General features: G+C 50.5%; 1 non-coding gene across 1 annotated transcript; it reads right to left on the bottom strand.

Annotated features, from left to right (window-relative positions):
- Positions 1 to 8,569: 8,569 nt before the first annotated feature.
- On the bottom strand, positions 8,570 to 8,643 carry Trnaw-cca (transfer RNA tryptophan (anticodon CCA)). Its single transcript has one exon. It is a non-coding gene; the product is annotated as a tRNA-Trp (tRNA).
- Positions 8,644 to 13,967: the final 5,324 nt, after the last annotated feature.

Raw genomic sequence — 13,967 nt, 5'->3', positions numbered from 1 at the left:
AGATCACAATAAACCTGCAGTGGTGTTCAGAAACTACTACTGGTCTCTTAGGATTGTTTCCAAGCACTGACTGTATGAAGTTTCTCTCGCCTGGATGAGATGTTGGCGTCTTGCCTCTTGTATTCAATCCCCATGAAACTTGTGTGTTTCATTGTCAATGTGAAGGTAAAAGGGTTACAGTAAACCTGAGTGGTGAATCGGAAGCTACTACTAGCCTCCCAGAATTGGATCCAAGCTCAGACATTTGATTTGTTTTCCCCTGGACATAAGTTGGCATCGTGCTTGTTGTATTCAATCCCAATGCAGTTTCTGTGTTCATCGTCAATGTGAAGGTCCAACGGTAAGAGTAATCCTGCAGTGGTGCATCGGAAACAACTACTGCATTCCCAGGAATGTCCCCTGGACAGAAGTTGTAATGGTGGCTGATGTGTTCAATCCAGATGCAAATTCTGTGTTTCATCGTCAATGTGAAAGTCCAACGTTTGCAGGAAACCTGCAGTGGTGCATTGGAAATTACAACTGGATTCCCAGGAAAGGTTCCAAACAAAGACTATTTGAAGCAGTACTCCCCTGGAGAGATGTCGGCATGGTGAATGATGTATTCCATCCCGATGCAGTTTCTGTCTTTCATCGTCAATTTGAAGGTCCAGGGGTTACAGTAAAGCAGCTAAGATGCATGGGAAACTATTACTGGACTCCCAGGAAATGTTCCAAACACTGACCCTTTCAAGCAGTACATCCCTGACAGAAGTCGTCATGGTGGTTGTTGTATTCAATCCCAATGCAATTTCTGTCTTTCATCGTCAATGTGAACGACCAAGGGTTTCAGTAAACCAACTGCGATGCATCGGAAACTACTACTGCACTCCCAGGAAAGGTTCCAAACGCTGACCGTTTGAAGCAGTTCTCCCCTGAACAGAAGTCGACAGGGTGCCTGTTGTATTCAATCCCGATGCAGCTTCTGTGATTCATCGTCAATGTGAAGGTCCAACGGTTGCAGTAAAACTGCAGTGGTGCATCGAAAACTACTACTGGATTCCTAGGAAAGGCTCCACAGATCGTTTGAAGCAGTACTCGACTGGACAAAAGTCGGCATGATGTCTTTAGTGTTCAATCCCGATGTAATTTCTGTGTTTCATCGTCAATGTGAAGGTCCAAGGGTTCCATTAAACCTTCTGTGATGCACCGGAAACTACTACAGGATTATCAGGCTAGGTTCCAAGCACAAACCGTTTCAAGCAGTACTCCCCAGGACAGAAGTTGTCATGGTGGCTATTGTATTCAATCTCGATGCAATTTCTGTGTTTCATCGTCAATGTGAAGGTCCAAGGGTTACAGTAAACCAGTTATAATGCATCGGATGATGATGATGATGATTTGTGTTTTATTGCGCACAACAACAAGGTTATCAGCGCCCGTTCCCAAAAGAAATGGTGACTAGTGCAGCCAAGATCTGTTAAGCAAGAATCAATTCAGATCCGATCTATGTTAGAATTGTAAATGTTCAAATTTCAAGATTGGACACAGCACATCAAAACAGGGAAATAAAACTAAAAATAAAATACTTCTACAAAACTGGTAAAAAATAATTAACTGTGGCTGAGTGACCACTTAGAAATAATGGGTGACAAAGCCACTGTACAGCACATTAAGATCTCAATCCTAATATTTTGGGAAGAAGTTCAGACATCACACAAATCGTAAAACGCTAGCCACACTCGCCTCATTATTAGTTAAAATAGAGGGCAGATTTGGTGGGAAACTTAAATCTTACCTCAAACCCGCATATAAAACACACCTACTTAAAATATGTCGTATCGACAGCTGTGTCCCACATGTCTGACACGTTGGTGGCTCCTCACGACGTAACAGAAAACCATGTGGCAACGGACAATGTCCTATTCTAAGCCGTGTAAGGGCTACTTCCTCAGCTCGTCGTTGTCGGTAGGAGATAAGCCACGGTCGGACAGAACCTTCACCGCTCGCAACTTATTATGCCTCACTTCCATCCACTGAGCCTCCCACCAACGCATGACCTTCCGAGTCACGAATGATGTTATTGCCTGCAGGGGGACGGAACTGCGAGCAGGAGGTGGGTTGGAGGAAGCCTCCTTGGCAGCCGCGTCTGCAAGTTCATTTCCAGGAATCCGTATGTGCCCTGGAACCCAGCAGGAAATTACATCCTTACCTTGCTTTTGCAAGAGCAGGAGTGTGTCCTGCACATCTTGCTTGCAACATCCGATCTGCTGGGTATATCTGTTCAAGAGTGTGTAGAGCACTTTTGGAATCGGAGCAGAAGATGAATTTCGTGCCATGATGTCGTCGCAAATGCTCTAATGCTTTCAGAATGGCAAACAGTTCTGCATAGTAAACTGAGAACTGCCCTGGGAGCCCTATCCTACTGACAGTATCGGGAAACACAGCAGAGCAGCCCATAAAATCCCCCTGTTTGAACCCATCCGTGTAAACAGTAATAAATTCTGAATGCCGGTCTAAAATCTCAGCAAATTTAATTTTAAGAAGGTGGTCCGGGGTACAACACTTCTTGTAAGCAGCCAGATCAAGAGGTAATCTTGGCCTTTGTAGTAGCCAGGGAGGTCCCCTACTCCATCCCTGGTTGAGGACCTTAATGCCCTCCGGGTGTACCGACTCGGGACTCTCCTTTGCACGGATTCCAAACGGCTTTTTTTCCTTCCGACGGTGGCGGAAGAGACGTTCCAGTGCCGGCTGTGAAAAGGTGTTGGACGCCAACGAAAGGGGAGTGGACTCGGCTCTTTATGCTTGCGGTACCACGAGGAGAACACGCCGAATGGACAGCGGAGCCTCTCCAGCCTCGACACATAGACCAGCAGCTGGAGTCGTGCGATAAGCCCCCGTGGAAAGCCTAATGCCCTCATGGTGAATCACATCCAACATTTTGAGGTACGAAGGTCTTGCAGATCCATAAGCTTGACATCCGTATTCCAGTCGAGGTCGCACAAAGGCCTTATAAAGTTGGAGCAGACGTGCCCCGTCAGCGCCCCAGGACCTATGACTGACGCATTTAAGGACGTTTAAAGCCTTGAAACGGCGGACTTTTAGATCCTTTGTAGCAATCATGTGAGCTTCTCATCAAACATAAGCCCGAGATATTTCACTTTTTCCATAAAGGTGAGAACAGTGTCTCCTAGTTTTAAAACAGGCAGATTAAAAAGAGAATGGCAACGGTTAAAATCTACACAAACAGTCTTCTCCAAAGAGAATATCAAGCCTGTGGTCTTAAACTATTCCTCCAATCGCAGGATCGTCAGCTGTAATTGGCGTGTAGCAGTTGTAAGGGAGGAAGACGCACAGAAAATGGAGAAATGGTGAACAAACAAGGAGCACTGCACGGGCCGTCGTATTGTGGACGCAATACTATTGATGGCAATTGCGAAAGCTGTCGTACTGAGGACACTTCCTTGAGGGACACCGTTCTCCTGCTTAAAACGGTCAGACAGGACATTCCCAACCTTATACCTAAAATACCTGTCCGACAGAAAGCATCTGATGACTGTGGTTAAACGCCAACGGAAACCTGACTCATAAAGCTGCCGCAAAATGTTATGCCTCCAGGTAGTATCATACGCCTTCTCCAGGTCGAAGAGAACCCCGATACGGTGTTGCTTACGTAGGAAAGCAGCTTGTATCGCTGTTTCGAGTAGGATCAGGTTATCTAGGATGGAATGATACCTCCTGAACCCACACTGGCAGCGGGTATGTAAGGATCTGGATTCGTGAAGCCATACCAGGCGGCTATTGACCATACGCTCAAATGTCTTTCCTACGCAGCTCGTGAGACTAACGCTACGATAACTACTGGGATCGGTCTGATCCTTCCCTGGTTTCAAAAGTGGAATTAAAATCGATTCTTTCCACGAACTAGGAAAGTCACCTGTCTTCCAAATTCATTAAAAAGTTGAAGGAGGACTTCCTTAGACCGCAGATCCAACTGCTGCAACATGCTATACGATATCAGGTCTGGACCAGGTGTAGTGTCCCGAGATACTGACAGTGCGGAGTCCAACTCCCACAAACAGAAAGGCTAGTTGTATTCCTCAGTATTGTTTGAACGGAAATCAAAACCAGCCCGTTCCTGTGTACCCAGATAGCGATGAAATTCTGGGTCCTGGCTAGAATCGGCCGTAATAATTCGAAATGATTCTGCCATTGCCCGGGCGATGTCTCTTGGAGATGTTAGGAGACACCCCCGCTCACGTATAGCTGCTATTGGCGGTCGAGAGTATCGCCTTGAGATCCTCCTAATGGCTTCCCATACTTTGCTTGAAGATGGTGGACCTATTGATGGAGTTCAGGAACTTTCGCCAAGACCTCCGTTTACTCTCTCTAACGATTCTTCTCGCCCGCGCCCGTGCTATTCGGAAAGTTGCCAGATTCGCATCAGAAGGGTACCGATGGAATCTTCTCAAAGCCGCCCTTCTGATTGCGGTACGACAGTCGTCATTCCACCATGGGACAGGCTGCCTCACAGGTGTTCCCTTTGACGTTGGTATTGATACATCAGCGACATGGTGCACCACCGCCGTAATGTGATCCAACCAATCCTAGACGCCTTCACACTGTTCAAAAACAGCCAACTGCCGGTAGAGCGTCCAGTTTCCCTTCCGGAACAACCATTTCGGCGGGTTTGCGACACGACCCATTTCAACTGGCAGATGGAGCCAGATAGGATAATGGGCGCTGGCATGAAGGTCGTCGTCTACGACCCACTGAGCAATGTCCGCAAGCACAGACGAACAAATAGAGAGGTCTATGGCAGAGGACGAACCTGAAGCGGTGCTAAAATGCGTGGCCTGACCTGTGTTCAGCAGTATGATGTCGGAAGTCCTGATCAACTGCTCAATCATCTGGCCTCTGGGGCAGGTTTTGTTTGAACCCCATAATGCATTGTGAACATTAAAATCTCCTAAAATGAGAAAGGGACGGGGTAGCTGATCAATGAGCTGAGCTGTGCGAGGGCTTCACTGTCAATGAGCTCATCGTGTGGTAAATACAAGGAGCACACTGTGACATGAACCTGGGCCAGGATCCGAGCTGCAACCGCTTGGAGCGTTGTGGTTAAGGGCACAGGTGAGGAGTGGAATGTGTACTTAATGAACACTGCCACCCCACCCTGCGCTCTATTACCAGTCAGTTCGTCTTTCCTGCACATGTGATATCCTGTAAGTACAGGCGTGTCATTCTCTTTAAAATGTGTCTCTTGCAAAGAGATGGGAAAGGGGTTTTCCTGTACCAACCGCCGCAATTCATCAAAGCGAGTTTCCATACAGATTCCAATGAAGTATGGGAGCCATATCAGCGGTTCGGTTTAGATTTCCCCCTGTCTTTGCGCCGCGCTGGTGAGACACTTGTGGAGCGAGTGGCAGCAGAGGGGCTGCCAGGTTCTGGGGAAGAGGTATCAAACTCCATGACGATTTCCTCCTCATCAGTCAGGGATGCCATGACGACATCCGATGGTGCCTTTGGCAGGTTTGACGTCAGACGTCGTGCCGTTTCCCTGGTCCCTTGTTCTTGGTGTAAGTCGGGGATGGGGGAAGTGGAGAGGCACTCTGGTTCTGGAGGGCCTTTGAAGGCTTCACTGTAGCTTTCTCTGCAATAGCATTTGGTTCAGTCGGAGCAGCCTGTATCGTTATTGGTCGTGCTCTGGCAGGTACAAACGCAGGTACAGGTATTGGTGGAGGATACTGCTATGCTGGACATGGTCTGCGTCGAAGCGTCTACTTTTGACGCACTTTTTTGCACCAAGGAGGCATAGGATGTGGCAAAGACAGGGGGTTTTGTCGCCTTATACTCTCTTTTGGCTTCCACATAAGGTATCCTCTTTGTCACCTTTATCTCCTGAATTTTTCTCTCCTGCGCAAAGATGAGGCAGTCTCTGCTCCAGACGGGATGGCTCCTAGAGCAGTTGATACACAGCGCTGGAGATGGGCAGTTGGTCCCAGCTTCATGAGCTGCCTTGCCACATATACCGCAGGTCGGATCACCCCCCGAACTCATCGTTGTATGGTCAGGTCGTTGACATCTGAAACATCGCATAGGGTTAGGTATATAAGGCCTAACCCTAAGTCGGAGGAAACCAGCCACAACGTATTCAGGCAAGACAGGCGAATTGAAAGTCACAATGAAGGTGGCAGATTTCTCAACAACTCCATTATTCCTACGTGTCCGTTGTTCCACGTCGACAATCACCTGTGATGCCCATTCTTGCTTCAGCTCTTCTACCTCGATATCCATTAAATCACGGCAGGTGAGAACGCCTTTACTGGAGTTGAGGGAACTGTGCAACTCGACAGTAATATCGTACTCGCCTGACATGGTTGACTTTCGAAGCAGCTCCACTTGCTTTGCCCTGGTAGTCTCAACTAACAGGGTACCATCCCTCAGGCGTTTGATAGATTTCAGTGTACCTGCGAGTCCTTCTAAACCTTTATGTATATAGAAAGGAGACACTTTTTCATATGAGCCCTCCTTCCTCTTAATCACGATGAAAACATTGTCATTTATGACTCCATGAGCCCTGTTACTCACTTCTATCTCCTTATCTGGAGGACTAGCGTGCCTCGTGCGCTTTACTGATTGTGAAGTTGCTGAAGGGAAATACGTGGTTGCCATGTGCGTCCCACGAGCAGCTAGGGAACTAAACGTCCGCCCAGACAGAGCCCCGCATGCCTGGATAAGTCTTGTACAACTGAGGTGCGGCAGGTTCCACAGAGGTTGCCCGCTAGCGACTGTTCGACATCAACAGCCATGCATCTCATCAGCGCGCAGCACACCTTAAGATTGAAGGGTTTTTTATAGAGGTTTCTACCATCCTCGCGATCCAGGTAATCGAGCCAAGATCCCCGGTCCCTGCGACAAACAACGTTCCACCGTTGCGCCACACGATGGTAGCTGAAAAATGCCCAGGGCTTACGGTGCCAGAGGACTGGCGGCGCACACCAGTCCACAGCTCGGGGACCCCGAGTTCGCCAAGCCCGTATCCAGCAAATGAATGCTGAGTCCCCTAAGGGGTGGTGCATCGGAAACTACGACTAGATTTCCAGGAAACGCTCCAAACACATACCGTTGAAGCAGTACTCCCATGGACAAAAGTCGACATGCTGATTGTTGTATTCAATCCCGATGCAATTTCTGTACTTAATCGTCGATGTGAAGGTCCAAGGGTTACAGTAAACCAACTGTGTGCATCGGAAACTGCTACTGGATTCCCAGGAAAGGTTCCAAACACAGACCGTTTGAAGCAGTACTCCGCTGGACAGACGTCGGCACGGTGGCTGTTGTATTCAATCACGATGCAATTTCTGTGTATCTTCGTCAATGTGAAGGTCCACGGGCTACAGAAAAGCAGCTCTGATATATCGGAACTACTGGATACACAGGAAAGGTTCCAGAGACAGACCGTTTGAAGCAGTACTCCCCTAGACAGAAGTTGGCATGGTGCCTGTTTTACTCAATCCCGATGCAATTTCTGTGTTTCATCGTCAATGTGATGGTCCAAGGGTTTCAGTAAATCAGCTGTAATGCATCGGAAACTACTACTGGATTCCTACCTTAGCTTCCATATATAGACCGTTTGAAGCATTATCCCCCTGGACAAAAGTCGGCATGGTGCCTGTTGTATTCAGTCCCGATGCGGTTTCTGCTTTTCATAGCCAATTAAGGTCGAAATGTTACCAGTACACCAGCAGTGGTGCATCGGAGGCTACAAGTAGAAACACAGGAAAGGTTCCAAACACAGACCGTTTGAAGCAGTACTATCCTGGACAGAAGACGGCATGGTAATTGATGTATTCAATCCCGATACAATTTCCGTGTTTCATCGTCAATGTGATGGTCCAAGGGTTACAGTAAACCAACTGTGATGCTTCGAAAACTACTACTGGATTCCCATTAAAGGTTCCAAACACAGACCGTTTGAAGCAGTATTTCCGTGGACAGAAGACACCATGGTAATTGATGTATTAAATCCCGATGCAATTTCTGTGTTTCATCGTCAATGGGAAGGTCCAAGGGTTAAAGCAAACTAGCTGTGATGCATCGGAAGCTACTACTGGGTTCCCAGGAAAGGTTCCATTGGTTGGGATTAAAGGGACCAGACAGCTAAGGTCATCGGTCCCTTGTTCCAAAACCTAAAAACATCCACATAGAATAAAAGTGAACAAGGACAACACAGATGACAGACGACACAGGACAAGAAAAATTTCGACAAAGACCAGACAAAACGATTTAAAAGCGCATAGAGTCTGTCGGTGGTTGGCAGACCGTAGAGAAAAAAAGGAAAAGCCAACCACCGAGAAACATATTAAAAACCCAGTCTCAAACCGTAGGCCAAAATCCAGATTGGTTGGTTTGTGCGATTAAAGGGACCAGACTGCTACGGTCATCGGTCCCTTTTTCCAAAAAACTAAAACCACCCACAGAGAATAAAAAAAGGAATAACAGGAAAGACGGCAGACGACACAGGACAAGAAATACTCCGACAGAGATCAGGCAAAACAAATTAAGAAACTTCCTGGCAGATTAAAACTGTGTGCCCGACCGAGACTCGAACTCGGGACCTTTGCCTTTGGCGGGCAAGCGCTCTACCACTGAGCTACCGAAGCACGACACACGCCCGGTACTCACAGCTTTACTTCTGCCAGTATCATGTCTCCTACCTTCCAAACTTTACAAAAAACAAATTAAAATCACACAGAGTGAGACGGTGGTTGGGCGATCATGGAGAAAAAAAAAAACCTGCCACCGAGAAACATATTAAAAACTCAGTCTCAAACCGTAGGCCAAAAGCCAGACTCAACACAAAATAAAGATAAACACTTAGAGCAAATGATAAAAGCCCCCTGCCCGAATAAAACGCAAAACTAAGCCCGCCATGGCAGTTTCATCTGTTAAAAGGGCAGGGAGCGTCTCAGGCAATGCGAACGACTGCCTGAGCACAGCTAAAAGCGGACAGGCCAACAAAATGTACACCACTGTCAAAACCGCCCCGCAGCGACAGAGAGGTGGGCCCTCACAGAGCAATAAGTGGCCGTGCGTCATCCGTGTATGCCCAATGCGCAGCCGGCAGAGGACAACAGACTCCTTGCGAGAGACCCGCATGGATGGCCGCCACACAGTCGTCGTCTCCTTGATAGCACGGAGTTTATTGGGTTTGGTCAGGTCGCGCCATTCAGCGTCCCACAGCGCGAAAACTTTGCGGCGTAAGACTGCTCGATAATCAGTCTCCGGGAGGCCAATGTCCAGGGTTGGTTCACTGGTGGCCTGTTTGGCCAGGTGGTCAACATGTTCATAGCTCGGGGTGCCGACATGACCAACGGTCCACACAAAGACCACAGACCGGCCACAACGGGCAAGAGCATGGAGTGACTCCTGGACAGCCATCACCAGACGAGAGCGAGGGAAACACTGGTCGATATCTCGTAAGCTGCTCAGGGAATCACTACAGATAACGAAGGACTCACCTGAGAGGGAGCGGACATACTCTAGGGTACGAAAGATGGCGACCAGCTCAACAGGGAATACGCTGCAGCCAGCAGGCAAGGAATGTTGTTCGTAGTGGTCCCCTAGAGTCAGAGGATAACCGACACGACCAGCAACCATCGAACCGTCAGTATAAATAACGACAGAGCTCCGATACGTGGCAAGGATGGATAGAAAGCGGCGGCGGAAGGCCTCCGGAGGGACTGAGTCCTTCGGGCCCTGTGTCAATCCGAGCCGAAGGCAAGGGCGGGGTACGCACCACAGGGGTGTACGCAGAGGGGCGCTGAAAGGAGGTGGAAGAGGGAAAAACCTCAAGCCCTGAGAGAAGCTCTCTGACTCGGACCACGATCGTACAACCCGACCGGGGCCGACGTTTTGGGAGATGGACGACCGATCGTGGGAACAGAAGACGATAATTTGGATGCCCGGGCAAGCTAAAAATATGGGCATCATAAGTGGCCAGTAAACGTTAGCGCCGTAACTCCAGTGTTCACAGGGCTGGTCCGGAAAGCACCAATGGAAGGCGCATCCCATTGTGAAGGGTTGGGTCCAGCACCCACAATGCAGAAGGGGATGCTGAACCATAAGCCAGGCTCCCACAATCCAGACGGGACTGGATTAACGCCTGGTAGAGCCGTAAGAGGGTAGATCGGTCGGCGCCCCAGCTGGTGTGGCTCAAGCATCGCAGAGCATTTAGATGCCACCAACACACCTGTTTAAGCTGCTGAATATGAGGGAGCCAAGTCAACCGAGCATCAAAAACCGCTCCCAAAAACCTATGTGTCACCACCACAGCAAGAAGTTCGCCGGCAAGATAAAGCCGCGGCTCCGGGTGAACAGTGCTGGCAGAAATGCATAACGCAGGTCTTGGCAGCCGAAAACTGGAAGCCATGCCATACAGCCCAAGACGGCGCCTTGCGGATAGCGCCCTGCAGCTGTTCAGCAGCTGCAATGCCAATGGAGCTATAGTAGAGGCAGAAGTCGTCAGCATACAAGGAAGCTGAGACAGACGTTCCCACCGCCGCAGCGAGCCCGTTAATTGCTATTAAAATCAGGCAGACACTGTGGCACCCCGTTCTCCTGAACTCGGGAGGAACTATGGGAGGCCGCGACTTGCACGCCGAAGGTTCGATGCGACAGAAAATTTCGGATGAAAATAGGCAGTGGATCTCGATGACCCCAACCATGAAGCGTAGAGAGGATGTGATGACGCCATGTCGTAGCGTACGCCTTCCGTATGTCGAAAAATACAGCGACCAGGTGCTGACGACGGGCAAAGGCTGTACGGATGGCTGACTCCAGGCTCACCAGGTTGTCGGCGGCAGAGCGGCCTTAACAGAACCCACCTTGAGTCGGAGCCAGAAGGCCCTGAGACTCGAGTACCCCAACTCAACTGCCGGCTCACCATCCGTTCAAGCAACTTGCAAAGAACGTTGGTGAGGCTAATGGGGCGGTAGCTGTCCACCTCCAAAGGGTTCTAGCCAGGTTTCAAAATGGGGATAACAATGCTTTCCCGCCATTGTGACGGAAACTCACCCTCGACCCAAATACAGTTGTAAAGGTCGAGGAGGCGTCGCTGGCAGTCCACTGAAAGGTGTTTCAGCATCTGACTGGATGCAATCTGGCCCAGGAGCTGTATCTGGGCAAGCGGCTAGGGCACTGCGAAATTCCCACTCACTGAATGGAACATTGTAGGATTCAGGATGGTGGGTCGAAATGTAAGGCTCCGATGTTCCATCCGCTTTTTAATGGAGCGGAAGGCCAGTGGGTAATTCGCAGAAGCGGAACTCAGAGCAAAATGCTCTGCCAAGCGGTTGGCAATTACGTCGGAATCAGTGCAAACTGCTCCATTCAGTAAGGGCGCAGGGACGCTGAGAGGGGTCCGATGGCCATAGAGGCGTCGAATCTTGGCCCAGACCTGCGATGGAGAGACATGGTGGACACATACTGCTCCCAGCAGTCCTGCTTGTGTTGGCGAATGATGCGGCGGGCCCGTGCACGGAGCCGTTTAAAGGCGACGAGGTTTTCTAAAGATGGATGCCGCTTGTGACGCTGGAGCGCCCGCCGGCGATCTTTAATCGCCTCCGCGATCGCTGGCGACCACCAAGGCACAGTTCTCCGCCGAGGGGACCCAGAAGAACGGGGAATGGCAGATTCTGCGGCAGTAACGATGCCGGTGGTGACCGAGTGAACCACTGCATCAATGGTGTCATTAGAGAGAGGCTCAATAGCGACAATGTAGGAGAACAAGTCTCAGTCAGCCTTATTCATAGCCCATCTGCTAGGGCACCCAGAAGAGTGACGCTGTGGCAGTGACAGAAAGATCGGAAAGTGGTCACTAGCACACAGGTCGCCATGCACACTCCATTGGCCAGAAGGTAAGAGGCTAGGGCTGGAGATCGAAAGGTCGATGGCGGAGTATGTGTCATGCGCCACATTGAAATGTGTGAAGGCACCAATAGATGCTCAACGGTGACGCCTCGACCTGTTGCCACTGGCCCACCCCACAGAGGGTTATGGGCGTTGAAGTCACCCAGTAACAAAAAAGGTGGCGGCAATTGGGCTATCATTGCAGCCAGGACATGCTGCGCGACATCACCATCCAGTGGAATGTAAAGACTGCAGACGGTAACAGCCTGTGGCGTCCACACCCGAACAGCGACAGCCTCTAAAGGTGTTTGTAGAGGGACAGACTCGCTGTGAAGAGAGTGAAGGACATAGAAGCAGTCGCCACTAGACACCCTTTCATACGCTGCCTGGTTCTTATAATAACCCCGATAGCCATGGAGGGCATGGGTTCACATTGCTGGAAACCACGTTTCCTGAAGAGCAATGCGGAAGAAACGGTGAAGGCTGATGTCGGAGCTCAGCTAGATGGTGGAAGAAACCGCTGCAGTTCCACTGGACGATGATACTGTCCATGGCTCAGAAAGGCGTGAAGGGACTGGGAAGGCAGTTTACGCCGCTTGTTCACTCGCTGCCACCGATTCAGTACCCGTGCAAGTGACATACACTCCTGGAAATGGAAAAAAGAACACATTGACACCGGTGTGTCAGACCCACCATACTTGCTCCGGACACTGCGAGAGGGCTGTACAAGCAATGATCACACGCACGGCACAGCGGACACACCAGGAACCGCGGTGTTGGCCGTCGAATGGCGCTAGCTGCGCAGCATTTGTGCACCGCCGCCGTCAGTGTCAGCATACGGCATACGGCATACGGAGCTCCATCGCAGTCTTTAACACTGGTAGCATGCCACGACAGCGTGGACGTGAACCGTATGTGCAGTTGACGGACTCTGAGCGAGGGTGTATAGTGGGCATGCGGGAGGCCGGGTGGACGTACCGCCGAATTGCTCAACACGTGGGGCGTGAGGTGTCCACAGTACATCGATGTTGTCGCCAGTGGTCGGCGGAAGGTGCACGTGCCCGTCGACCTGGTACCGGATCGCAGCGACGCACGGATGCACGCCAAGACCGTAGGATCCTACGCAGTGCCGTAGGGGACCGCACCGCCACTTCCCAGCAAATTAGGGACACTGTTGCTCCTGGGGTATCGGCGAGGACCATTCGCAACCGTCTCCATGAAGCTGGGCTACGGTCCCGCACACCGTTAGGCCGTCTTCCGCTCACGCCCCAACATCGTGCAGCCCGCCTCCAGTGGTGTCGCGACAGGCGTGAATGGAGGGACGAATGGAGACGTGTCGTCTTCAGCGATGAGAGTCGCTTCTGCCTTGGTGCCAATGATGGTCGTATGCGTGTTTGGCGCCGTGCAGGTGAGCGCCACAATCAGGACTGCATACGACCGAGGCACACAGGGCCAACACCCGGCATCATGGTGTGGGGAGCGATCTCCTACACTGGCCGTACACCACTGGTGATCGTCGAGGGGACACTGAATAGTGCACGGTACATCCAAACCGTCATCGAACCCATCGTTCTACCATTCCTAGACCGGCAAGGGAACTTGCTGTTCCAACAGGACAATGCACGTCCGCATGTATCCCGTGCCACCCAACGTGCTCTAGAAGGTGTAAGTCAACTACCCTGGCCAGCAAGATCTCCGGATCTGTCCCCCATTGAGCATGTTTGGGACTGGATGAAGCGTCGTCTCACGCGGTCTGCACGTCCAGCACGAACGCTGGTCCAACTGAGGCGCCAGGTGGAAATGGCATGGCAAGCCGTTCCACAGGACTACATCCAGCATCTCTACGATCGTCTCCATGGGAGAATAGCAGCCTGCATTGCTGCGAAAGGTGGATATACACTGTACTAGTGCCGACATTGTGCATGCTCTGTTGCCTGTGTCTATGTGCCTGTGGTTCTGTCAGTGTGATCATGTGATGTATCTGACCCCAGGAATGTGTCAATAAAGTTTCCCCTTCCTGGGACAATGAATTCACGGTGTTCTTATTTCAATTTCCAGGAGTGTATATGGCGACTGAG

Source organism: Schistocerca nitens, chromosome 5 (assembly GCF_023898315.1).
Source record: "Schistocerca nitens isolate TAMUIC-IGC-003100 chromosome 5, iqSchNite1.1, whole genome shotgun sequence".
In the NCBI taxonomy this organism is placed as follows: domain Eukaryota; kingdom Metazoa; phylum Arthropoda; class Insecta; order Orthoptera; family Acrididae; genus Schistocerca; species Schistocerca nitens.
Note: the sequence above shows the minus strand (reverse complement) of the source record. Positions and strands in the feature narration are given on the sequence as shown.